The following is a 23,879-nucleotide window of genomic DNA, read 5'->3' as shown; positions in this document are numbered from 1 at the left end:
TAAATTAGAGAGGATATTTTGGAATTTACAAGAACATAAAAACTCAAACTATTGAACTGTATGTTTTACATAGTTAACGGTTTGTTAAAATACACAGCAAAGCAGAAATGTCGGGCTCATTCACACAAACGTATTTTCTTTCCATGTCTGTTCCGTTTTGCTGGCGGACCGTATGTGGAACCATTAATTTCAATGGGTCCGCAGAAAAATGAAAGTTAGTCCATGTGCATACCATTTTTTGTATGTCCATTCCGCAAAAAAATAGAACCTGTCCTATTATTGTCTGCATTATGGACAAGGATAGCACTTTTCTTTTAGGGGCCAGCTGTTCCATTCCACAAAATACAGAATGCACACGAATGTCATCCGTATTTTTTGTGGATCAGATTTTTTTTCGGACAGCCAAATACATACGGTCGTGTGCATGAGCCCTTAGGGTGCATTCACACAACCGTAATTCTGCAATTTCCATTCTGAAATTTTGTGGAACAGGTGCTGACCCATTAATTTCAATGGGGCCTCAAAAGGTACAGACATCAAACCATGTGCTCTCCGCATCCTTAGGTCCATTCCATGGCCCCGCAAAAATATAGAGCAGGTCCTATTCTTGTCTGCATTTGAGTGTTACGGACAAGAATAGATATTTTATATCTAGCGCTGGCCATTTGTTTTGTGGATCAGCAATTTGCATACCGCAAAACACGTGTGAATGTAGCCTTATACTGTACATTTAATCAAGTGTTGTCATGGGTCTAAAACTTAATCATTGAATGTGCATTAAGTTTTCACAATTTTCTGGCTATGATGAGAAGTTCTTTCTTGCCGAGTCTCAAGATGGAAAAGTAGATTTTCCATATTTATTGTGAAATTATAGAATATTTGAGCCATGATTGAACTAATAATTTGAAGAATTTTAAATATTTTAAACACTAACACAATCTAAAATCACGCTTTAAATAAATTATATTCAGTTCATCTCCAAACTACAATAAGCAAAATAACAATAAAAGGACAAAGCTTTTTGTAAATTGCTTTTTGCTTATATTTAACATTTATTCAGTGTTCATTCATTGGTCTCACTGGTAATGACCTCCATATTCCAGCTGAAACCCCTTTATTCTTGTATATTACTCTCAGGCTTTAATGTTGTGGAAAATGCTCATTGGAGAAAAGAACAGATTAAAAAACAGATATTAAACTGTAAAGTTTATTTATTTTCATTCTCTTTATGGTTTTAAAGTTTTACTTATCCCGCTGTTTCAGTTAAATAAGATTTTAATCTGTGCTATTTTAGAATCAGTTATATCTTATGTCTGTGTCTCAGAACATTATTGGGAGCTCTGCAGTTAAATCTCGGAGGAGCGCCTGAGGGCCCAGCAGTAACAGGTAAAACTGAGACCTGTAAGGGCTTGGCTAGAGCAGTGGCAAAACAGGTAAGATGTTCACACCGATATATGTTAGACCTATGAAAATACTTGTAATGACAGTCAACTCAGGAATAATCTACAACTAGAGAAAGCTTATTACAAGAAGTGCTAACCACCCTTCTGACCCTACTTGATAGAAGCATTCTTTGACAGTATAACTAATAGCAAGTGTTCAATTTTTCTATAGCACAAACACACAGAGAAAATTGAGTGTTACATAGTGGTCATTCGAACCAATACGGGCAAGGAATGTGCTCAAAAGTGAGAGACACTTTTTGTAGTCACTCTCCATTGCTGTCTATTAATTTAGGTAATTTTTCTAAGCTAGACTGTGCAGGTACTGGTGAGTTTAACAAATTTAGAAGTTACTGTTAATTATAGAGACTGTTAAAAGACTAATTTTCACTATTCGTTTTCTAATTTTATATATTGCACAAAGAATCATTATACACCCTTAATATACATTTGTAATCTACTTTAAAAAAAATCAAGATCTCGGATGAGTGTTGTGGCCTCTTTGTACAATTCCAATCATACAGCATACATTGTATAGAGGAAGTGCTTGGCATTGCCACTCAATCCCATTCAATTATGTAGGGCATCAGCTACGCAAAGGCCATGAGAAAAATGGGCATAAACCCACAGGCCAACCAAGAAACTGCAGCGCATGCACAAGCGCTATGGCCCCTTCCAAAAGTTGATCAGCCGGAAAACCTGGAGTTGGACACCATCAATAACATATTGGTGACCTATCTTGAATATATAAGCCACACCAATATTTAATTCCTGGAAAAGTATGACTTGGAGGACTTGACCCTGCAATGAACTCCACTAGCAGTGGGTGTCTTCAAGAAATGTACAGGAAAATGTCACACTTGCCACCAATAACTATTGCTTTGAACTTTCTTACAGCTGAAATGCCTGACACAAAATTTAAATGAAAGTGAAAGCTTGCATGTCATGACCTTTTGATTAAATCAAGTTTTTATGTTAATATACTTTTTTTTATATTTTTTTTTTTTTTACATTTTCCATGTCTTTATAAAAAATCCAATAATCCTACAGTTTTAGTCCTGGCCACTAAGCCTAATAATACTGTATGTATTATTAATTAATGTTTAGTATATGTGCTGTAGATATCACTGTACAGCTGTACAGCAGTCCTTTCATTGTCAATGGAGCATAGCTTTGTCTTCAACCAGCTGATGGGTGGGGGTGTGGCCCCCATCGATCTGATATTGACTACTATTGTTGAGTGAAGCGAGCTTTTGGATCATAGATGGTTTTTGGTCAAAACTTCATTTGAATGCTGTACAGAGATTTGTTTTCCATACAGCAATCAAATGTATGGGCTCCGGAGAGGCGAAGTGAGTATAACTTCAGAATTTGATTTTTAAACTTTAAAACCATTTCAAATCATGGATCCGAAGTCGTCTTCTGTACCAAGGTACCAGTCGGTACAAAGATAACTTTGGATCCATGTTTTAAAATGGTTTTAAAGTTTAAAAATTGATGACTAAAGTTATTCACTGAAGTCTCACAAGAAGTCTCATCTAGGATCTGAAGCTCGATTCACTCAACACTACTGATGACAGGATAGCTTATCAATATTAAAATCCCAGAAAACCCCTTTAAGTCTTGATTCAAATTCTAAATTTGACTGTCACGATGGGGAGTGGGGGAAACTCCCCACCGTACAATGTCACCATGTACTAAGCCATAGGCAGGGAAAAGGGAGCTGGTAACCTCCTAAAGCTTCCCTAAAATAGCCCTAGTCTCCTGGCTGTATGAGCCGCCTTCAATGGTATGGGGGCTCATACCCACGAACCTAGAAGTCTAGGAATCCCTGCATCGCCCTCAACATCGTGACAGGGCAGAGACCTCCTGTTCAAGGCATCTCCAGCGGCCCAGTAGCTGACAGGGAGAAAGATAATGCAGCAACTGCACGGCAGGTAAGAACACAATGTAACAATGGAACATCAAACACTTACCTGCCACAGCAAAGATGGAATAACCACACAAAAATAACCTGGACCCCCATGCGGAAACTGAAGCAAGGTGGCTCCAGGCAAGGCTGCTAATGTCTTTAGGTTCACCCCTCCGGGAAACCAATGGGACCACCTTTGCTCCAGCCAGTTTATTAACCCCACACACACCACACAGCAGGGAGACACTACTTAAAGGGGAATTGCACACACCAGCAAAAGGCAACAGGTTGCCGCAGACAACAGCATGCGTGGCCAGCAAGTCACGGTGCACACAGCAAAACCCGTGACACTGCCACAACACGTCAAAACAGCAACATGTTGCCACCAGCAACAGCAAGCGTGGCAACAGTGTCACGGTGCACACCATAGGCCGTGACATTGACTAGTTGTACAAAATTTGACCCAAATTTATTAAGAGGGACATTTATCTTAATAAATTTGGCACCAGAAAAGCAAATCTGATTGGTAGGGATTTGACACCTTGGAGCTCACCAAGCACAGTGCCATACACTGTATAGTGGCTGTGCTTGGTATTGTGCTTGGCCACTTTTACTTCAATGGGGCTGAGTGTGATAGCAAGCACAGTTTCTATACAATGGATGTCGCTTTGCTTGGTAAGCATGGAGAAGGCAGCACTTACGGGAGCACCAGTGCCTTCTCTAATAGCTGATTGGGGGTTCCCAGGTGTCGGTCCCATCCTGGGGATAGGTCATCAGTATCAAAATCCCGGAAAACCTCTTTAATGTGTATTTCCGGTTAGCACAGGGAAGAGGATCAAGGCGGAAGTGATTAGCTCTGATGGTAATAATACAGAAATATAGTACACTTACTGTCCACACTGATCTCTGCTACAAGAGACACACTAGGAATATATAGAGAGGAATGGGGATGCAGTTCTCAGTGCTAACAGTAAGTGTACTATGTAGGTTTTGAATAGGTAGAAAAGTGTATTAGATAAAAAAAATATGGTAGATATGAGCTTTGATATGCCTTGTGGTACTAATAAAACAAGACAGAAGTGTGTTATAAATGAATGCAAACTGTTTGCAAATTCATTTAATAATCCAACAAATGATTTACCTGTTTTTGACACAGTAGTGGAGCACCAAAGTTTCATAAATTTTCTCTCACACCCATAATGACCATTCCGGTTTCAGATTTTAAATGCAATCTAAAAAAATTAAAAAAGTTAAATCAATCAACTTTGTATGTAGTCTTGACAAAAAAAATCCAACATTTTTTTTCTATAAATACCAGGGTTAAAGGGGTTGTCCACTTTGGCCAAACTCTTACAGGGTGTTTAAACAGTGGATTTTGACACCACAATGGATTCTGCTGCAGTTGTTCACTTTAAAGACTGCAGACCCACTCACGGCTTAACTCTATTGAATGGAGCTATGGAAAACAATGGAAGGCAGAACACATGCGGCCGCCGCACGTGTATCAGGTTTTCAGAACTGTAGCAAAAACAAATCCTGCCTTATAAACAGTCCAATAAAATCCAGTTTATTTCTTGGAAAAATACAAATTGTTAATATACAGGAGCCCAATCCCTGGTCAAAACAGGAAATGGGCTCCTGGGAATGGAGTTTTTGTGTATTTTCAAGAAATAAACTGTGGATTTTATTGGACTGTTCCGAGTGCTGGATTTGGAGTATCAGGTTTTCTGAAACTCCAGGAGTTACTACACACAGATACTATGAACAAGCCTGGGTGAGCTGGAAATCTTAGCTTTATAACTTGGGAGGTTTATAGTGTATTCGTATATGTTCTAGCTCCCATATAGAAAGTCTTGGGTTCAAATCCCCAAAGCAAGCTGTAAGGTTTTTTTTTTTTGTAAAAGTTCCTCCCTACTAATATGGAGCAAGAGGCACTATAATTTTCACTACACTGAAGTGAATATTATATGTTGTTGACATCAGAGACTAAATTGGCTGGGCCTTGCCTGCGACTGCAGTACTGCCAGGGAAGACCTATACAAAGTGTGGTAATGTGTACAGTGCTGGAAGACGTGTATATCCCACCCAGGTACCTCAGCTGGGTGAGATGACTAAAATCCAGAAAGCTGCAGAGGCTTGTGTGGTCACAGCCTGGAGGCTGCTGGACTGTTTGGCTGAGGAAAGCTGGATTTAATTTTGTGGGTAAACTGCGCTTTAGAGGTGAGTCAGGGAGAAGACGTCTGTATTAGCTAGTGCCTAGACGGGCAGGTGTTTATTTTGGTTTGGATTTATGTTTGTGCTGGTGCTGAAGTGCCAAAATAAAGCACCATTTGGACTTGAAACCCGTTGCCAGAGGAGAAGTCTGTGATTGTGACCCCCTGTGAGAGAGTGATACCTTACAAAGGGTACCATAAAATAATCTTATCACCAGGTGTTTTGCTGCTGGTAACAACAAAGATCTGAAAGCCGGCAGAAGTACAGGTTTGCAGCATTAGACTACATATAAGGTTTGGCAATGCTCTATTTATTATGGCAGAGTCCAGTCAGCGGCTGTAACAGTCACGTACACACACACACAGGGGGGAGGATAGTGACCACTGCTCTCCACCCTCACCCCTGGTCCTGCCTACTTGCCTCGCAATTCCTAATGACAGGGGACAACTGGACGGCAATCCCTAGCTTAGAATACGTGCTGGGAGGACAGACAAGAGAAATTATGGATAGTGAATGGACCGGGTCAATACCAAGAGAGCAACGCAGTGCAAAGCATAAGGCAGAGAATAGTCAGGAGAAGCCGGGCTCAAATACCAGGAGAGTAATAAAGTACCACAGCAATCTGCAAAGAATCGTCAGGTGGAAGCCGGGGTCAGAATACCAGGAGAGCAGCGCAGTACAGGAGGAGCAGGCAGAGGATCGTCCAGAAACGACAGGAACAGGTAAGTATGCCAGGTAACAGAAATCGCCAAGAACCTAATTGACAGGCAACCTGTGGACAGCAGGCTGCCTGTAAAATACTTACTAGCTTGGGTCATGTGACGTGGCCGCGCGGAGGAGACGTGCGCGGCCGGTCTATCCCGCCCCCTAACACTGTGCGCATCCTCGCTCCTGCACAGAAACGGGACGCCGACGGCGCTGAGGAGAGCGAGCGCCTAGGCGTCCCGTGACAGGGGCATAACTTAAAAAGTCTCGATCGTAGTGCAAAATTTGTATCATGGTCTCGCAACTATCATCATTTATAGTACTGGTCTCCTAATGTTGGTCAAATGACTTTTAGGTTAGGTTTGGGGTTTCATTATAACTTCTGCACACCCTACAAAAATGTCTGTGGGCCCAGTGGTGGACCCAAAAACTGTTAGTGGGGTATATTGTTTTCCACTCCATTTATAGCTTGAGATAGTTTTCGAATGGTGATGTCACCATGATCCCTAGCATCATATAATTTACAGACTATCAATAAAGTAAACAGTTATTCTTTAACTATGTTTTTGTATGTGAGATAATATTGGTGATATTAAATGCAGCAATAAACTGGGCACAGTCTGAATAAAATGAACAAACAATATTTATGACCTTGAACTTTCCTAAATTAAAATAATTGATGCTATTGTAATTTTTGCTGTGTTCCCTCGTTTCCACTCTGTTTTGATCTTTTTGATTACCCTTAATTAAGTTCAGTGCTGTCTCGTTCGCAGATGTATGGCCTTCTTTATTGTTTTTAATTAACTGTGTTGTCAACTGCAGCCATTGTGAAAACATAACGTTATATGAAATTATTTTAATTAAAAGAATACAGACTTGACCATGCTTTCGTATTTCTTTCTGTTCTGTTAATCTTTATTTTTCCAAATAGTATCTATATGTGGCTTTTATGAATATTTAAACAGCTTTTGCTTTCTTTTTTTAGTGTGTTGTTTTTAACTGCTCTGATGGACTAGACTATAAAGCCATGGGGAAATTCTTCAAAGGTCTGGCACAGTCTGGAGCTTGGGCATGCTTTGATGAATTTAATCGTATTGAGCTGGAGGTAATTCCAACACCACTTGCTTAGAAAACTTAGTATGCACTGCAAGCACCAATTCTGCAAGTGCAAATATAAATTCAGAAATATAATATTGACTTTTAAATTCAGTTCTTTCATGTGTACATACATCGCATACAATGCATGGCATTATACAGTATCTAAAAATATAGATATACATATAAACTTTTGACATAATTATTAAAGGATACAAATGCATGACTGAACTTTTATATTGTTCATTCGCACCCTAAATTTAAAGCTCAACAACTTCACAAATAGTCTTCAATTAACAATTCCTATAATTTCCTGCAGAGTGTGTGCAAGGTCTTCATCTAGATGCTAGTGCTGCTGACTCTGACATTAATCTATCAGCGCTCTGCTCCTGTTGCTAAAGGCTATCTCTGTTCTCCCTTTTCTCAGTAGGAGGATGCACATAGCAGACATGTATATGGAAGAGAGTATCTATCATTATAGTGAAATCTCTAACATTTATTATTATGTTGTTTTAAGTACAAACTTCTATACTGATTAGCAGGAGTATATGTATTGTATTCTAATATTTGTGTATATTGTCCTTTAAATTAAACTGATCTCATAATCCCTTAGGTTCTCTCTGTAGTTGCTCAACAAATTCAGACAATCCAGCGAGCCATATTAGAGCAAGTTCAAACTTTTGTTTTTGAAGGTACTGAAATAAGTTTAGATTCATCATGTATGGTATTTATAATTATGAATCTGGGATATGCAGGAAGAGCTGAGCTTCCAGATAACCTAAAGGTAAGTTAAACCAGTGAGTAACATGAAGTTTTATTCTTTTGATAACAGTTATTGTAAGTTTGTTTTGTCAGCTAATATTGATTACTGCATATAATTACTTAGTATGTAATATAATATAATATATATATATATATATATATATATATATATATATATATAATTATTATTATTATATAAATGAGATGGAAAGTGCCCAGGTGGACATTACCTATTTTTCAAAATGCTCATGCCCACTACGCCTAACTGATCCTTGATTCCCTTGATTTTAATGTCCTTCCCCTGACCTGCCATTATCACAGTTTCCCCACATCTAAAGCTCATGCAATGTGCAGGCTCCTGTCCATCCAGCACTTGTGATCACAATACATACTGTGGGCACTGGCAATGCAGCACCTAATGTGGACCTGCACACTAGAGGACTACAGGAAGAGGAGGACAGTATCTAATGTAATGCACAGACCGAGGCAAGGTGGTAGTCTGTGTCTGCATGAAATTTGGAAGTGGGAGACAATGACTTTGGCAGGAGAGGCAAAATACATTAGAGAGCAGGGAGCAGGAGTTGGGATCAGGTAGAAGTTGCAGAAATATTGAAAATTTCTACCTGGGTATTTGATACTTCATTTGCTTATCAATCAAAGCTCTTTTCCTGTGGGATGCAGACCAAAAAGGGTAAGAAAGATATGTTGTATATGATGTGTAAGTGTACTGCGGTGCATTGGCATTTGACATCCAGGTAACAAACTCCCTTTAATAAAAAATGCCATTGGCATATAATATAATTTTGTCCTCTCGTTAGCCATTTGCAAACCGTCAGGTTGTTAAAAATATGCAATGGTTTCTAGTGTTCTTTGCATGAGAGGGGGTATACTGAAGAAAAAAGAGGTCACAGCTGTATCTAATAGATGATAAAGCAATCTTGTAGTTCGCAGGAAGTCAGCCACACAGGAAAGAATGATATGCTGCCTACACAGGAGAGCACATTCTGGGCTGATGGTTACACTGGGGGTTATATTACATAGCTGTCCATAATAAAAGGGTTCATAATGTATGGATGCAACTGAGATGGGATAAAACAAATTACACTGAATTTTACTAAAAATGTCACTGTGACAATAACATTGATGGTTTATCTGTAGGATTAACATTGATAACCCATGCTTAAAGAGGTTGTGCAGCCTGTTGGTATTGATGACCTACCCTGAGCATAGATCAGCAATATCTGATCTGATCAGCATGACCCTCTGATCAGCTGTTTGATGAGGAAGCAGAGCTACATCCTAGCGCTGCTTCCTCTTCATTACACTATGCATCACTTCCCGTGTAGTGGGGCATAGTCTAATTACAAGTACCTGCTCCATACTTACTCCATATTGAATGGAGCCAGTACTTGTAATGACAGTGCACTTCTGAGATGACAGGCAGTGTAATGAAGTGGAAGTAGCAATTGAATGAAGTGCAGGCTCCTCTTCAAACATCTGATCGGTTAAAGTGCCAGGTGTTGGACCCCAGCTAATCAGATATTGAGGACCTATACTGAGGACAGGTCATCAATACAAACAGGCTGCACAACCCCTTTAAGATAGGTTATCTATGTTTGATCAGCCAGCATCCAATTTTCTGATCCTATTCATAGTAACATTGATTGGTCCATCACTGGGCTACTTGGTGGTTAGGTTAGACCCCTAATTTTGTTCTTTGACTTTCTTCCATTTGTGTTCTTACTGTTCAACAATTCAGTCAATAGCATGTTTACATGTAAATAAGTAGTAGTGGGGCACTCTCTGTAGTATTGAGAACAGTAGGGTTTATTAATAAATATAAATATAAAAATGAATAGATATCCTAAAATCTATATTAATTGATTGATTTAGCAGCAATAATAATGAATGGAGTTTGCAGGATGGTAAATTCCACTCCTCCTTAGGTGGTAAATAATTGTGTGTCTGTGTTCCGATACTGGGGGATAGTACCATACGCGTTTCAGGGTTTAAAAGAATGACCCCTTCATCAGTGGACCTCTTCAACCACTGATGAAGGGGTCATTATTTTAAACCCCGAAACGCGTATGGTACTATCCCCCAGTATTGGAACACAGACACACGATTATTTACCACCTAAGGAGGAGTGGAATTTACCATCCTGCAAACTCCATTCGCGTAAACAACACCTGCTGTACGAAGGGAAGCCTTTATCCTTTGCGGGTCCATGTGGATTGCCATCCTTGGCGTGGGATCTTCTGGTAACTGACAGCCCTTGAGACCGGAGCACCGAAACACACAAGAGGCGCACCGTGTAGAGGGCAGGAAAATCCACCAAAGTTCTCCTGGTAAGATCGTATTTGTTTGTGAGAGTAAGCGATCGCATTCTTTGAAGTATACAGTGGGACACCACTGTTTCAGTAAAGTGAGCGGAACGCCGCTCTGAATATTGTCAGCGCTTGCTTGCGCTTTAGACTGGAGACTACCTGGCATATTGTTTCAAATTTGAAATATATATAAATATATATCCACTATCAATATATAAATTTGAAATATATATAGAAATAAATATATCTGACTGCAACTTAATCATATTTATATATCCCTTATATGGCGGACTATTGAACACTATTGTGGTTCCGGATGATCAGTATCCCATTCAGCCATTGGGAATTATTGAAGGCTATTAATGGACTATTGAAGGACTATTGTCTTTTGGAAATATTGCACTACTGGTTTTAGCATACTATACATTATTGTCTTTGGTAAACATTATTATTGCTGCTAAATCAATCAATTAATATAGATTTTAGGATATCTATTCATTTTTATATTCATATTTATATTTATTAATAAACCCTACTGTTCTCAATACTACAGAAAGTGCCCCACTACTACTTATTTACATATTTAGCTTTTTGACAGATTGGGTGTTATCTGTCAGTGGGTGCACCTCAAATTGATTCCTTGTCATTCTTGTGCAACATATCTTTAACATTTATGTTTACATGTATTCAGAAAATAGAAAGAAATGAGAAAACTTAAGATAAAATAAAAGAAAAAAGTCTTAAAACCTTTAAGAAAAATAAAATATTTGACACTAGCTGGCTAGCACACTTTTAATGTTATGAAATGTCATACTATGAACAGTTCTCAAGTAATATTCTTAGTTGCTTGGTGATCACTCGCCTCTTTAAATATTGTAAGGGATCGCCTCTTATTTGGGGGTCATTCTCACAGATACGACTTTAGCACACCAGGTTTCAGGTCCAAACCATGCATTTATTGCACACACTCCAACCAATACAGGTTATCATGAAGTCGCAGCTTCACCTAACACATGTGGCATCCACATAAAATAATAAACACTTGCCCGGCTAGGCTCTAACTAACACAGAGTTTCCTGACTCACCTAAGTCCTTGTTCACACCCTGTGAACACAAGCGGCTTTCTCAGCCAATGTCCCACATCCTCCTGGCTGTACAGAGCACAGTATGCCCACTGTCTCCAGTCCAATGTCTCAGCACACATGGGGAATAGTGGTCTCTCAGCCCTCCTGGCTTGGACCACACAGAGCCTCCAGGCCTCTAGGCCTCTGTCCACAGGCAACACACTCCCCCTTGCTTATACCCTGGGAGGTGCTTTGTGCCAGCCCGATTACTTCCAGCTGGTCTCACCTGTGGTGGAATAGGGGTGTGGACCGAACTATCCACCCCTTCCTTGCCTCTAACCTGCGTGAGACCTGTCACTGTCTCACAATACTTATATTGTTTTTGTCAGCTGTAATACATATTCCAACAGAACCTATCAAGAACTCTCAAATATTCTGTAAAAACCATTGCAAACATTGGGATTACTGAGCAGCTTACTGAGCAGCTTCAGACTCAGGTCACCTAACTAACAAACACTAATTATCCGAACAGTCCCATTTCAGGATAAACACATGACATTCTTAATTTTTCTTCTGATATTGCGCCTAGCAGATTAAAAGGAATGTGTTGCCTATGTTTCTTTCTGCCAGTTAACCCCTTAAGGACCGGTCTCATTTTCACCTTCAGGACCAGGCCATTTTTTGCAAATGTTACCACTTTATGTGTCACTTTATGTGGTGATAATTTTAAAATGCTTTGACTTATCCAGGCCATTCTGAGATAGTTTTTTCGTCACATATTGTACTTCATGACAATGGTAAAATGAAGTAAAAAAAATTCATTTTTATTTATAAAAAATACCAAATTTGTCAAAAATGTGGAAAAAATTGCAAATTTCCAAGTTTCAATTTAAAAAAAAAAGTTATTACTTTACATTTGCCATATGTCTACTTCATGTTAGGATCATTTTGGGAATGACAATTTATTTTTGGGGGACGTTACAAGGCTTAGAAGTTTAGAAGTAAATCTTGAAATTTCTCATAAATTTTCCAAAAACAACTTTTTAAGGACCAGTTCTGGTCTGAAGTCACTTTGTGAAGCTTACATAATAGAAACCACCCAAAAATGACCCCATTCTAGAAACTACACCCCACAATGTATTCAAAACTGATTTTACAAACGTTGTTAACCCTTTAGGTGTTCCACAAGAATTAATGGAAAATAGAGATACAATTTCAAAATTTCACTTTTTTGGCAGATTTTCCATTTTAATATTTTTTTCCAGTAACAAAGCAAGGGTAAACAGCCAAACAAGACTCAATATTTATGACCCTGATTCTGTAGTTTACAGAAACACTCCATATGTGGTTGTAAACTGCTGTACGGGCACATGGCAGGGCGCAGAAGGAAAGGAATGCCATATGGTTTTTGTAAGGCAGATTTTGCTGGACTGTTTTTTTTTTAGACCATGTCCCATTTGAAGCCCCCCTGATGCACCCCTAGAGTAGAAACTCCAAAAAAGTGACCCCATTTTAGAAACTACAGGATAGGGTGGAAGTTATGTTGGTACTAGTTTAGGGTACATATGATTTTTGGTTGCTCGATATTATACTTTTTATGAGGCAAAGTAACAAGAAATAGCTGTTTTGACAATTTTTTTGTTATTTACAACATTTATCTGACAGGTTAGATCATGTGGTATTTTTATAGAGCAGGTTGTCACGGACGCACCAATGATTTCATTTTCGAAAGAAAAAAATTTCATGTTTTAGTGTCTTATAGAAACATAGAATGTGTTGTCAGATAAGAACCATTTGGCCCATTTAGTCTGCCCAATATACTGAGAGCCATAATTTTTTTCAGTTTTTGGGCGATTGTCTTAGGTAGGGTCTCATTTTTGCGGGATGAGATGACGGTTTGATTGGCACTATTTTGGGGTGCATATGACTTTTTGATCGCTTGCTATTACACTTTTTGTGATGTATGGTGACAAAAAATGGTTTATTTAGCACCGTTTTTATTTTTATTTTTTTACGGTGTTCATCTGAGGGGTTATGTCATGTGATATTTTAATAGAGCCGGTCGATACGGATGCGTCGATACCTAATATGTATACTTTTTTTTATTTATGTAAGTTTTACACAATGGTTTCATTTTAGAAAGAAAAAAAAATAATGTTTTAGTGTTTTCATAGTCTAAGAACCATAGTTTTTTCAGTTTTTGGGCGATTATCTTGGGTAGGGTATTATTTTTGCGGGATGAGATGATGGTTTGATTGGCACTATTTTGGGGTGCATATGACTTTTTGATTGCTTGCTTTTATTCTTTTTGCGATGTAAGTTGACAAAAAATGGTTTATTTAGCACAGTTTTTATTTTTATTTTTTACGGTGTTCATCTGAGGGGTTAGGTCATGCGATATTTTTATAGAGCCGGTCGATACGGATGCGGCAATACCTAATATGCATACTTTTTTTTATTTATGTAAGTTTTACACAATAATATCATTTTTGAAACAAAAAAAAAATATCCTGTTTTAGTGTCTCAGCAGCGCGGGGACCGATGGATGAGGTGAGGGAGCGCAAACCTCTCATATGCCGCGGTCAAATGCTGACCGTGGCATATGAGGGGTTAATCCACCGGCATCTGCATTATCGCCGATGCTGGTGGATGCACCAGCCGGTAACAGCCGGATCTCTGCCACTGATCGCGGGACCGCACGCGGGGGGGAGGAACGACTGCAGGACGAGAACGCTCGTCCTCTAGCGCTAAGTGCCGGCAATTTAGGACGAACATTTTCGTCCTGGGTCGTTAAGGGGTTAAAACACAATATTGACACTTCTCCCTCTTTTTTTAAACTGGTTTTATTTTATGAATGTAGGTTTTTGTTCTATTTCCCAAATATGATTATGGGGGAAGCCATCTTGCTTCAGCTTGTTGTCAACAGCACTTAGAGACTTAGAGATTTGCTTTACAGCAGCCCCATGGGCCATAGACACAATGGACTGGAAGGGACCTCATTGACTTCTATGGGAGAGTTTTGTAGACATGGACTGTGACCTGTGCAGAGATCATTGTACAAGGATGGTGTAGATAAACTTTAACAATCACCTGTCGTGAATGCTGTGTTATCTGTGTGTATATATATATATATATATATATATATATATATTATCTGTCAATGTAATTCTACCTATAATTATAATGGTGAAAATAATTAGGGGTTGTTTTAATGTAGAAAATTATGATGGAAAATAAAAGAAAATCACCCAAAACTTTTTTTTTTTACATTTAAAACATGATTTAAACAATCTGTTATTTTTATATTAACATATTTCCTATAACTAGATCTAGCAGTAAAGTTAAACCAGCATTTTTCAGTCTACAGAGAAAAAAAAAGTGGTGTATTGCACATAGGAATTGATAAGTGTTCATAATAATAAATAGTTGAATTTTCTATTATGTAAGGGAAGGATGGATGAGGGATTGTTTTGGGGCATGCAGCATATGAGAATTTGGATCAAAAAGATAGGAGGCAATCTAAGAATCTCCCAGTTTGGAATAGTTTTGACTAATTCAGAAAATAGGTAAAAATAATTCCTATGGGGTTTTCGTAAGGGTTTTCGTAGGAGCAGTTTGAAAGGAATGGTTTAGGACTTCAGGTTAGTCAAAATAAATTGCTTGAACAACTTTATACCTATACTTAACAGTATAATTGTCTCTTCATATGAAAATTGTAATTTATAATGATAGTCTTCAACTAGAAACGTAATATGTGAGGCATTCATTTTCTTACATTGTGTTTCATGTAGGTTCTTTTTCGGACTGTGGCTATGATGGAACCAGATTATACTTTAATTGCAGAAATATCTCTCTATTCAATGTGCTTTGTTGCTGCTTGTAGTCTTGCTGCTAAAATTGTAGCTACATACAGACTATGTTCTGAACAGGTAAGGCTATGGAATTGAAATATGCTGCAGAATATTTATGCTCTAATGTAACACAATTTTACATCGTTTGGGAAAATTGGTCATGTTAACCTAAAACATCCCTTAATGGACTTTTTATGATTTTTAAATGCATGTTCTAAGGACATGCAATCAACATTAAATCAGAGGGGAACTGACACCCCACACCTCTGCAAATCAGCTGTTTTGGAGATGCTCTAGGGCCAGAAACAAGTGTCAGAACTATACAGCTTTGTCCATTTGTAGTGGAAGGAGCACACCACTACATTCTGCCCCTATTTACTTCAATGAGAATTTTAAAATGAAAGAAAAAAAAAGTCTGGAGCCATCAATGGAGCTCTATTTTTCACTCACCAAATCCAATACATACAATACATTTTTAAATATCCTAGCACTGCTGTATATGTGAACAAATCTTAAATTATAACTTGCAGGTTGTATTATTCATCTACATATGTTATTCCTTTTGTTTGCTGTTTTGGGAGGAAGTAGACACATATGGTGCATGGTTATATAATTATAGAGAACTAGACATTAATCCCGTTACAATACTGGACGCTAGAACAGTAGTGCATAAACATCAGTAGGAATAGTCTATATTAAATGGCAAGGGAACTAGACCACACTGACTGGTGGCTGAGACTGGTGGCTATGGCTGGTGGCCGAGATTGGCGGCTGTGGCTGAGACTGCTGGCACTAACTGGTGGCTGTGGCTGGTGGCCGAGACTGGTGGCTGTGGCTGGTGGCCAAGACTGGTGGCTGTGGCTGAGATTGCTGACTGTGGCTTGTGGCTGAGACTGCTGGCACTGGCTGGTCGCTGAGGCTGAGACTGTTGGTTGCGGCTGACACTGCTGGCACTGTGACTGGTGGCTGTGGCTGTATGACTGGCTCTGACTGCTGGTGCTGAGACTGCTGGTAGCGACTGGTGGGTCAGACTGCTGTGAGGGGATTCTCTCTATAGTGCTGTGTTTGACGAACAGAAATGGCGGCTGTGACTGACGAACAGAAATGGCGGCTGGGACTGACAAACAGAAATGGTGGCGCTCTGACCTGCTTGCCGGCGCTCAGGTGTGGGCAGTGTAGGCGGCATGTGGAGTGACGTGTCCTGATTGGTCGGCGCGTTAGTGTGAGCAGTGCGGGGTGTGTGTTAGTATTAGGGTTATTCCTGCAGTATAGAAATCTTTTGCTAGAGGTAGTTGTGCACTATGTGTATGTGTGTGTGTGTGTATATATCTATACAGTTGCAAGAAAAAGTATGTGAACCCTTTGGAATGATATGGATTTTGGCACAAATTGGTCATAGAATGTGATCTGATCTTCATCTAAGTTACAACAATAGACAATCACAGTCTGCTTAAACTAATAACACACAAATAATTAAATGTTACCATGTTTTTATTGAGCACACCATGTAAACATTCACAGTACAGATGGAAAAAGTATGTGAACCCCTAGACTAATGACATCTCTAAGAGCAAATTGGAGTGAGGTTTCAGCCAACTGGAGTCCAATCAATGAGATGAGTTTGGAGGTGTTGGTTACAGCTGCTTTGCCCTATAAAAAAGACATACCAGTTCTGGGTTTGTCCTTTCAGAAGAAGCATTGCCTGATGTGAATGATGCCTCACACAAAAGAGCTCTCAGAAGACCTACGATTAAGAATTGTTGACTTGCATAAAGTTGGAAAGGGTTATAAAAGTATCTCCAAAAGCCTTGCTGTTCATCAGTCCACAGTAAGACAAATTGTCTATAAATGGAGAAAGTTCAGCACTGCTGCTACTCTCACTAGGAGTGGCCGTCCTTTAAAGATGACTGCAAGAGCACAGCACAGACTGCTCAATGAGGTGAAGAAGAATCCTAGAGTGTCAGCTAAAGACTTACAAAAGTCTCTGGCATATGCTAACATCCCTGTTAGCGAATCTACGATAAGTAAAACACTAAACAAGAATGGATTTGATGGGAGTATACAAGAGAGGAAGCCACTGCTGTCCAAAAAAAAAACATTGCTACACGTTTACAGTTTGCACAAGAGCACCTGGATGTTCCACAGCAGTACTGGCAAAATATTCTGTGGACAGATAAAAACAAAGTTGAGTTGTTTGGAAGAAACACACAACACTATGTGTGGAAAAAAAGAGGCACAGCGCACCAACATCAAAACCTCATCCCAACTGTGAAGTATGGTGGTGGGGGTATCATGGTTTAGGGCTGCTTTGCTGCATCAGGGCCTGGACAGATTGCTATCATCGAAGGAAAAACGAATTCCCAAGTTTATCAAGACATTTTGCAAGAGAGCCTAAGGCCATCTGTCCACCAGCTGAAGCTCAACATCAGATGGGTGTTTCAACAGGACAACGACCCAAAGTATAGAGGTAAATCAACAACAGAATGGCTTAAACAGAAGAAAATACAACTTATGGAGTGGCCCAGTCAGAGTCCTGACCTCAACCCGATTGAAATGCTGTGGCATGACCACCAGATGGGTTGAATAACATACTATTTATAGAGCAGGTTGCTATGGACAAAGAGATGCCTAATATGTGCATTTTTTTTTACCCAATAAAAACATTTTTTTAAATCATATTTTTGTGTTCCCATTTCCTTAAAGCCATTTCTTTTTTGGGGGGGGGGGCAATTGTCTTAGGTAGAGTCAGATTTTTGCAGGATGAGATTACAATTCGATTGATACCATTATGGGACAGATATGACTTCTTGATTGCTTGGTATTACACTTTTTGTGATGTAAGGTGATAAAAAAAAAATTTGGGGGAACATTTGAAAAAAAAAAATGTTTATGGTGTTTACCAGATAGGTTGGATTACATGCTATTTTTATAGAGCAGGTTGTTACGGACATGACGAAATGTGCATTTTTTCTTTATTTTATTCAATAAAAGCATATTCGAAAAAAAAAATGTTTTGCATCTCCATTTTCTGAAAGCCATATTTTTTATTTTTTTTTACAATTGGCTTATGCAGGGGCTCATTTGTTGTGGAATGAGGTTTGATTGGTGCTAATTTTGGATACATATGACTGTCTTGATCACTTTTTATACTATTTTTTGGGAAGTGCGGTGGGCAAAACTGAAATTCCATCATCTTTTATAGATCAGGTCCGTATGGACGTGGCGATACCAAACATGTTAAGTTTTTTTGTTTGTTTTTTATATTTTTACCCAATAATTTTATTTTATTTTTTTACTTTTTTCACATTTTGTTTACATTTTTTGTAACCCAGGCCCACTTGGTTTTTGAAGATCCAGTGGATCTGATGGCTTATAATACACTGCAGTACACTATATAGCCTGATCAGGCTCCTGACTTTAACAGGAGTCTGATCAGGCTCAGATATACCACGGCAATCCGGATGCCTGTAAAGGCGTTCGGTTGCCATGGTAACCATCGGGGCGCTACCACAGCACAGTGGCCCGACAGGGGAGGGAGCTCCCTCCCTCAGTTTACCCTTCAAGCATCGTCCGCTGCCACAGCAGAGCAATAGCCCGATGGTTAGCCCCTCCATACTGTGGACACTAAGGACTATGGCATGGAAGGGGTTAAATGTCTGACATCATTTCATTACAGCTAACACTCTACCCTGCTGCCGCTCTGCCATCCAGAAAGGGGGGTGCTGCACGCTCTACCATCTTGAAAGTGGGGGTCGGGGGTGCTGCACGCTCTGCATTTTGAAAGGGGGGGCATTAACCCCATGGGCATAGCTGGCAGGGCATAGCAGTGGCCTGATGATTAGCCCCTTCCAGATAGAGGTCCCTAAGGACTGCGGCATGGAAGGGATTAAAAAAAAATTATAAGCTGCGTTAGCGCCGTGACCTGATTGGTCGGCACAATGCTGTGGACAGTGCAGCCGCGTGTGGAGCACTGTGTCCTTATTGGTTACCCTGCCACTCATGCTCAGTTTAAAACTGGTGACACACACACGGACGCAGCACACTCACACTGAGCTTTTATTATATAGGACTAGACATTAAGTTGGTTACAATAACAGGCGCTAAAACATTAGTGCATAAAAATTAGAAGGAACAGTCTATATTAAATGGCACTGGCACTGACTGGTGGCTGAGACTGCTGGAACTGACTGGTGGCTGTGGATGAGACTGGAGGCACTGTGACTGGTGGCACTGACTGATGGCTGAGACAGCTGCCACTGACTAGTGGTGCTAAGACTGCTGGCATCGACTGGTGGCTGAGAATGCTGGCACTGTGACTGGTGGTTGGTGGCACTGACTAATGGCTGAAATGGTTGGCACTGACTGGTGGCTGAGACTGCTGGCACTGTGACTGGTGGCTGTGGCTAGTGGCACTGACTGATGGCTGAGACTGCTGGCACTGTGACTGGTTGCTGTGTCTAGTGGCACTGACTGATGGCTAAGACTGCTGGCACTGTGACTGGTGGCTGTGGCTAGTGGCACTGACTGATGGCTGAGAAAGCTGGCACTGTGACTGGTGGCTGTGGCTAGTGGCACTGACTGATGGCTGAGACTGCTGGCACTGTGACTGGTTGCTGCGACTAGTGGCACTGACTGATGGCTGAGACTGCTGGCACTGTGAATGGTTGCTGTGACTGGTGGCACTGACTAATGGCTAACACTGGTGGCACTGACTGGTGGCTGAGACTGCTGGCACTGTGACTGGTGCCTGTGGCTAGTGGCACTGACTGATGGCTGAGAAATCTGGCACTGTGACTGGTGGCTGTGGCTAGTGGCACTGACTGATGGATGAGACTGCTGGCACTGTGAATGGTTGCTGTGACTGGTGGCACTGACTAATGGCTAACACTGGTGGCACTGACTGGTGGCTGAGACTGCTGGCACTGTGACTGGTGCCTTTGGCTGGTGGCACTGGTGTTGGCTGAGACTGGTGGCACTGACTGGTGGCTGAGACTACTGGCACTGTGACTGGTGCCTGTGGCTGGTGGCACTGACTGTTGGCTGAGACTGCTGGCACTGTAACTGGTGGCTGTGGTTGGTGGCACTGACTGATGGCTGAGATGGCTGGCACTGGCTGGTGGCTGAGACTGCTTGCACTGTGACTGGTGGCACTGACTGATGGCTGGCACTGACTGCTGTCTAAGACTGCTGGAACTGTGACTGGTGGCTGAGACTGCTGGCAGCGGCTGCTGTCTGTGGCTGAGAGTGCTGGGACTGTGTGGCTGTGCACGAACAGTAATGGCGGCACTCTGAGGTGGAGAGCACACCATAACCTGCGAGCGGCAACGGTGATTGTCCGTCGTGCAGGTGTGGGCAGTGCAGGCGGCGTGCGGAGCACCGTGTAATGATTGGTCAGTGTGTTGTGTGCTCTGGTGTGGGCGGCGTGGTTGCATGTGGGTTGGAGGTGATTGAGCGGCACGCTGGTGTGGGGAGTGCAGGCATTGTGTGGAGCGCCGTGTGTTGACTTGATGGCACGCCGCGCATGTGCAGTTCAATTATCGGCACACACGCAAGGACACGCAGCCCTGAGCACGCACACAGGGCTTTTATTATAGTAGAAGATGGTTCAGTGAGTGTGTGATGACAGTGAGTTCAACTTCAGTGTACCCCCCGTAACTTTTATATACTAATTGGAAATGTTTATTTATTTTTTGAGAATGCATATTAAGGAATGAAAAATGAATTATATTTTTGGTTGAGAGAGATAAGCACTAGTATGCTACTATGGGTTTCTGGGCAAGCTAATATGTCTAACATCAGCTGCCATTATCCTTGTTATACTAGGGAGCCTGTTTAAAAAGCTGAGAAATTATTTGAAGGCTATGCTGTAGTTGTGAAACACTTTTTTTTTTTTTTTTTTATCCTTTCAGAAAGAAAGCTAAATTGTGCATGTTTTTCAAGTGTGTATCTCTCTTCTTATTTGCCTGAAATGAATTGCAAAATATTTTGGTTTGTTAGAGACCAAAGAATTTAAAAAATTCTGGATGAATTCCAAATTCATTGAATTGATTTACTCCTCTTTTATCTAAAATACCATCTGCTGCTAAAATACCTCCTCGTGCTTCATAGATAAATTTTCACCAATTTTTTCCAATAATAATAATGATAATAATAAAAAATAATTGTCTTTATTTATATAGCCGCAAAACATATTCTGCAGCGCTTTACAGTTCAGGGGTTCATGTAGAAACTGTCATAAATAGCAACAGACAAGTCAATAATTATAACAAGAGGTATGACGGCCCTGCTCACAAGAGCTTACAATCTACAGTATGAAGAGATATGGGGTGAGACAAAAGGTAAAAGTGCTTGTTTTGTACAAAGGAAAATAGCGGAGCAGATATAAAGCTGCATGAGCCGCCACCAGCCGATATATGAAGTGCTTCTGGGTGCATTGCTTTTTTAAATTCCAATTTTTTTATTTATTTATGGATGTGCTTGTCTGAAAAATAGACATACAGGCTATTCTCCTTTCCATATTAACCACTTCATGACCTCCCATAGACTATAAACGTCCTATGGGCGTTTGTTTATCTCTGAATGGACATTTTAGAATATCCATTCAGAGATGGCAGCTGCTCAACGAGCACTGAGACTGTACAGTGCTGTAATATGCTGTACAGCCTCTCTGGGGGGTGTATTTCCCCTGTTACCCCGAAGGGTCTTGTATGACCTTATGCGGGAAGCAAAGTGTAAAATAAAAAATGTTTAAAAAAATTGTGTTTCATAAAAAAATAAAAAAAGTTTCACATTTAAAAAAAAATCCCAAATTAAGTAATTAAAAAAATGATAAAAATAGAAAATTTTTTATAAAAAATACATCTTTGGTATTGCCGCGTCCATGACGGCTGGCTCTATAAATATATCACACTATCTACCCCGTCCGATAAACACCATTAAAAACAAAGTGTGTCAAAAAAGCCATTTGTGTCACCTTACATCACAAAAATTGCAACACCAAGTGATCAAAAAGGCATATGTCCCACAAAATAGTACCAATAAAACCGTCACCTCATCTCAGAAAAAAAATGAGCCCTACATAAGAAAATCGCTCAAAAAATAAAAAAATATATAGCTCTTAGAACATGAAGACATTAAAACATCATATTTTTTTATTTCAAAGATGCTATTATTGTGTTAAAGTAAAATGAAAATAAAAAGTTTACATATTAGGTATCGCCACGTCAAAAAAGGCACATGCCCCCCAAAATAGTACCAATCAAATCATCACCTCATCCCACAAAAAATGAGACCCTACTTAAGGCACTCGGTCAAAAAAAATATATATGACTCTCGGACAATGGAGACACTAAAATAGGATTTTTTGCTTCAAAACTGCTATTACTGTGCTAAAGTGAAATACAAAAAGTAGGCATATTAGGTATTGCCGCGTCCGTAACAACCTGCTCTATAAAAATATCACATAACCTAACCCCTCAGATGAACACAGTGCCAGAAAAGCTATTTTTTGTCACCTAACATCACATAAAGTGCAACGCTAAGCGATCAAAAAGGTGTATTCCCCCCAAAATAGTACCAATCAAACTTGTCACCTCAGCCCGCAAAAAATTTGAACTAAACTGAAAAACAATAATAATAATGATCCCGAAGTAAAGACTATAAAAATGAGGTCCCTAAAGGGAGTGGCAAAGGGAGCTAAAAAGTAACTTTTACTTCTAATTAGTTAAATATGATAGAAGCACCACAAAGTGTGAATAATACTCACAAACAAAAAAACTCCCCAGTGAGAGGAATTTGCTCAAGATAAATTGGAACGTCCTTACCAGTTCAGACGTACCCCAGGCACGACAAGCCAGGCTAAGTTCAAGTTCAGAGCGGTCTGTCAAGTATCACGGTGGTGTGGCTGGGTAATTTCATGCATAGATGAGACAGGGAAATGCTAACCCTAAATAGCCCTAGTTGTTGGGAAGGGGCAGCTAGTCTGACCCTGCCTATCTATACAGAGCAACTCGCCCTGAAAGGGGTGGCCACGTCCGAATACCTGACTCTAGGGACAGGAGGTATCCCTGATGTGCCCTACAGGATATTCCCGACGTGTCATGTGTTGTGCCTGGGGTATGTCTGAATTGAACAGTTTTTTTTTTTTTTGTTTGTGTTTATTATTCAAACTTTGTGGTGCTCCTACCATATTTTACTAATTAGAAATAAAAGTTACGTTTTAGCTCCCTTTGCCACTTCCTTTCGGGGCCTAATGTTTAGCACAAAAAATGAGACCCTAACTAGGACAATAGGTAAAAAAATAAGATAGCTATGGCTCACAGACTATGGAGAAACTAAAACATCATTTTTTTTGTTTCAAAAATGCTATTATTGTGCAAAACTTTAATAAATAAGAAAAAGTATACATATTAGGTATTGCCACATCCATAACGATCTGCTCTATAAAAATGTCACATGAACTAACCCCTCAGGTGAACGCTGTAAAAATAAGTAAATAAAAACTCTGC

At 40.0% G+C, this 23,879-nt stretch overlaps 1 pseudogene; it reads left to right on the top strand.

Moving 5' to 3' along the window:
- The window catches only part of LOC122925882, a 2,558,103-nt pseudogene that overhangs the window by 1,123,732 nt on the left and 1,410,492 nt on the right, over positions 1–23,879 (top strand).

This window comes from Bufo gargarizans, chromosome 2 (genome assembly GCF_014858855.1).
Source record: "Bufo gargarizans isolate SCDJY-AF-19 chromosome 2, ASM1485885v1, whole genome shotgun sequence".
Taxonomy (NCBI): domain Eukaryota; kingdom Metazoa; phylum Chordata; class Amphibia; order Anura; family Bufonidae; genus Bufo; species Bufo gargarizans.
This window is presented reverse-complemented; position numbering and strand designations above follow the sequence as displayed.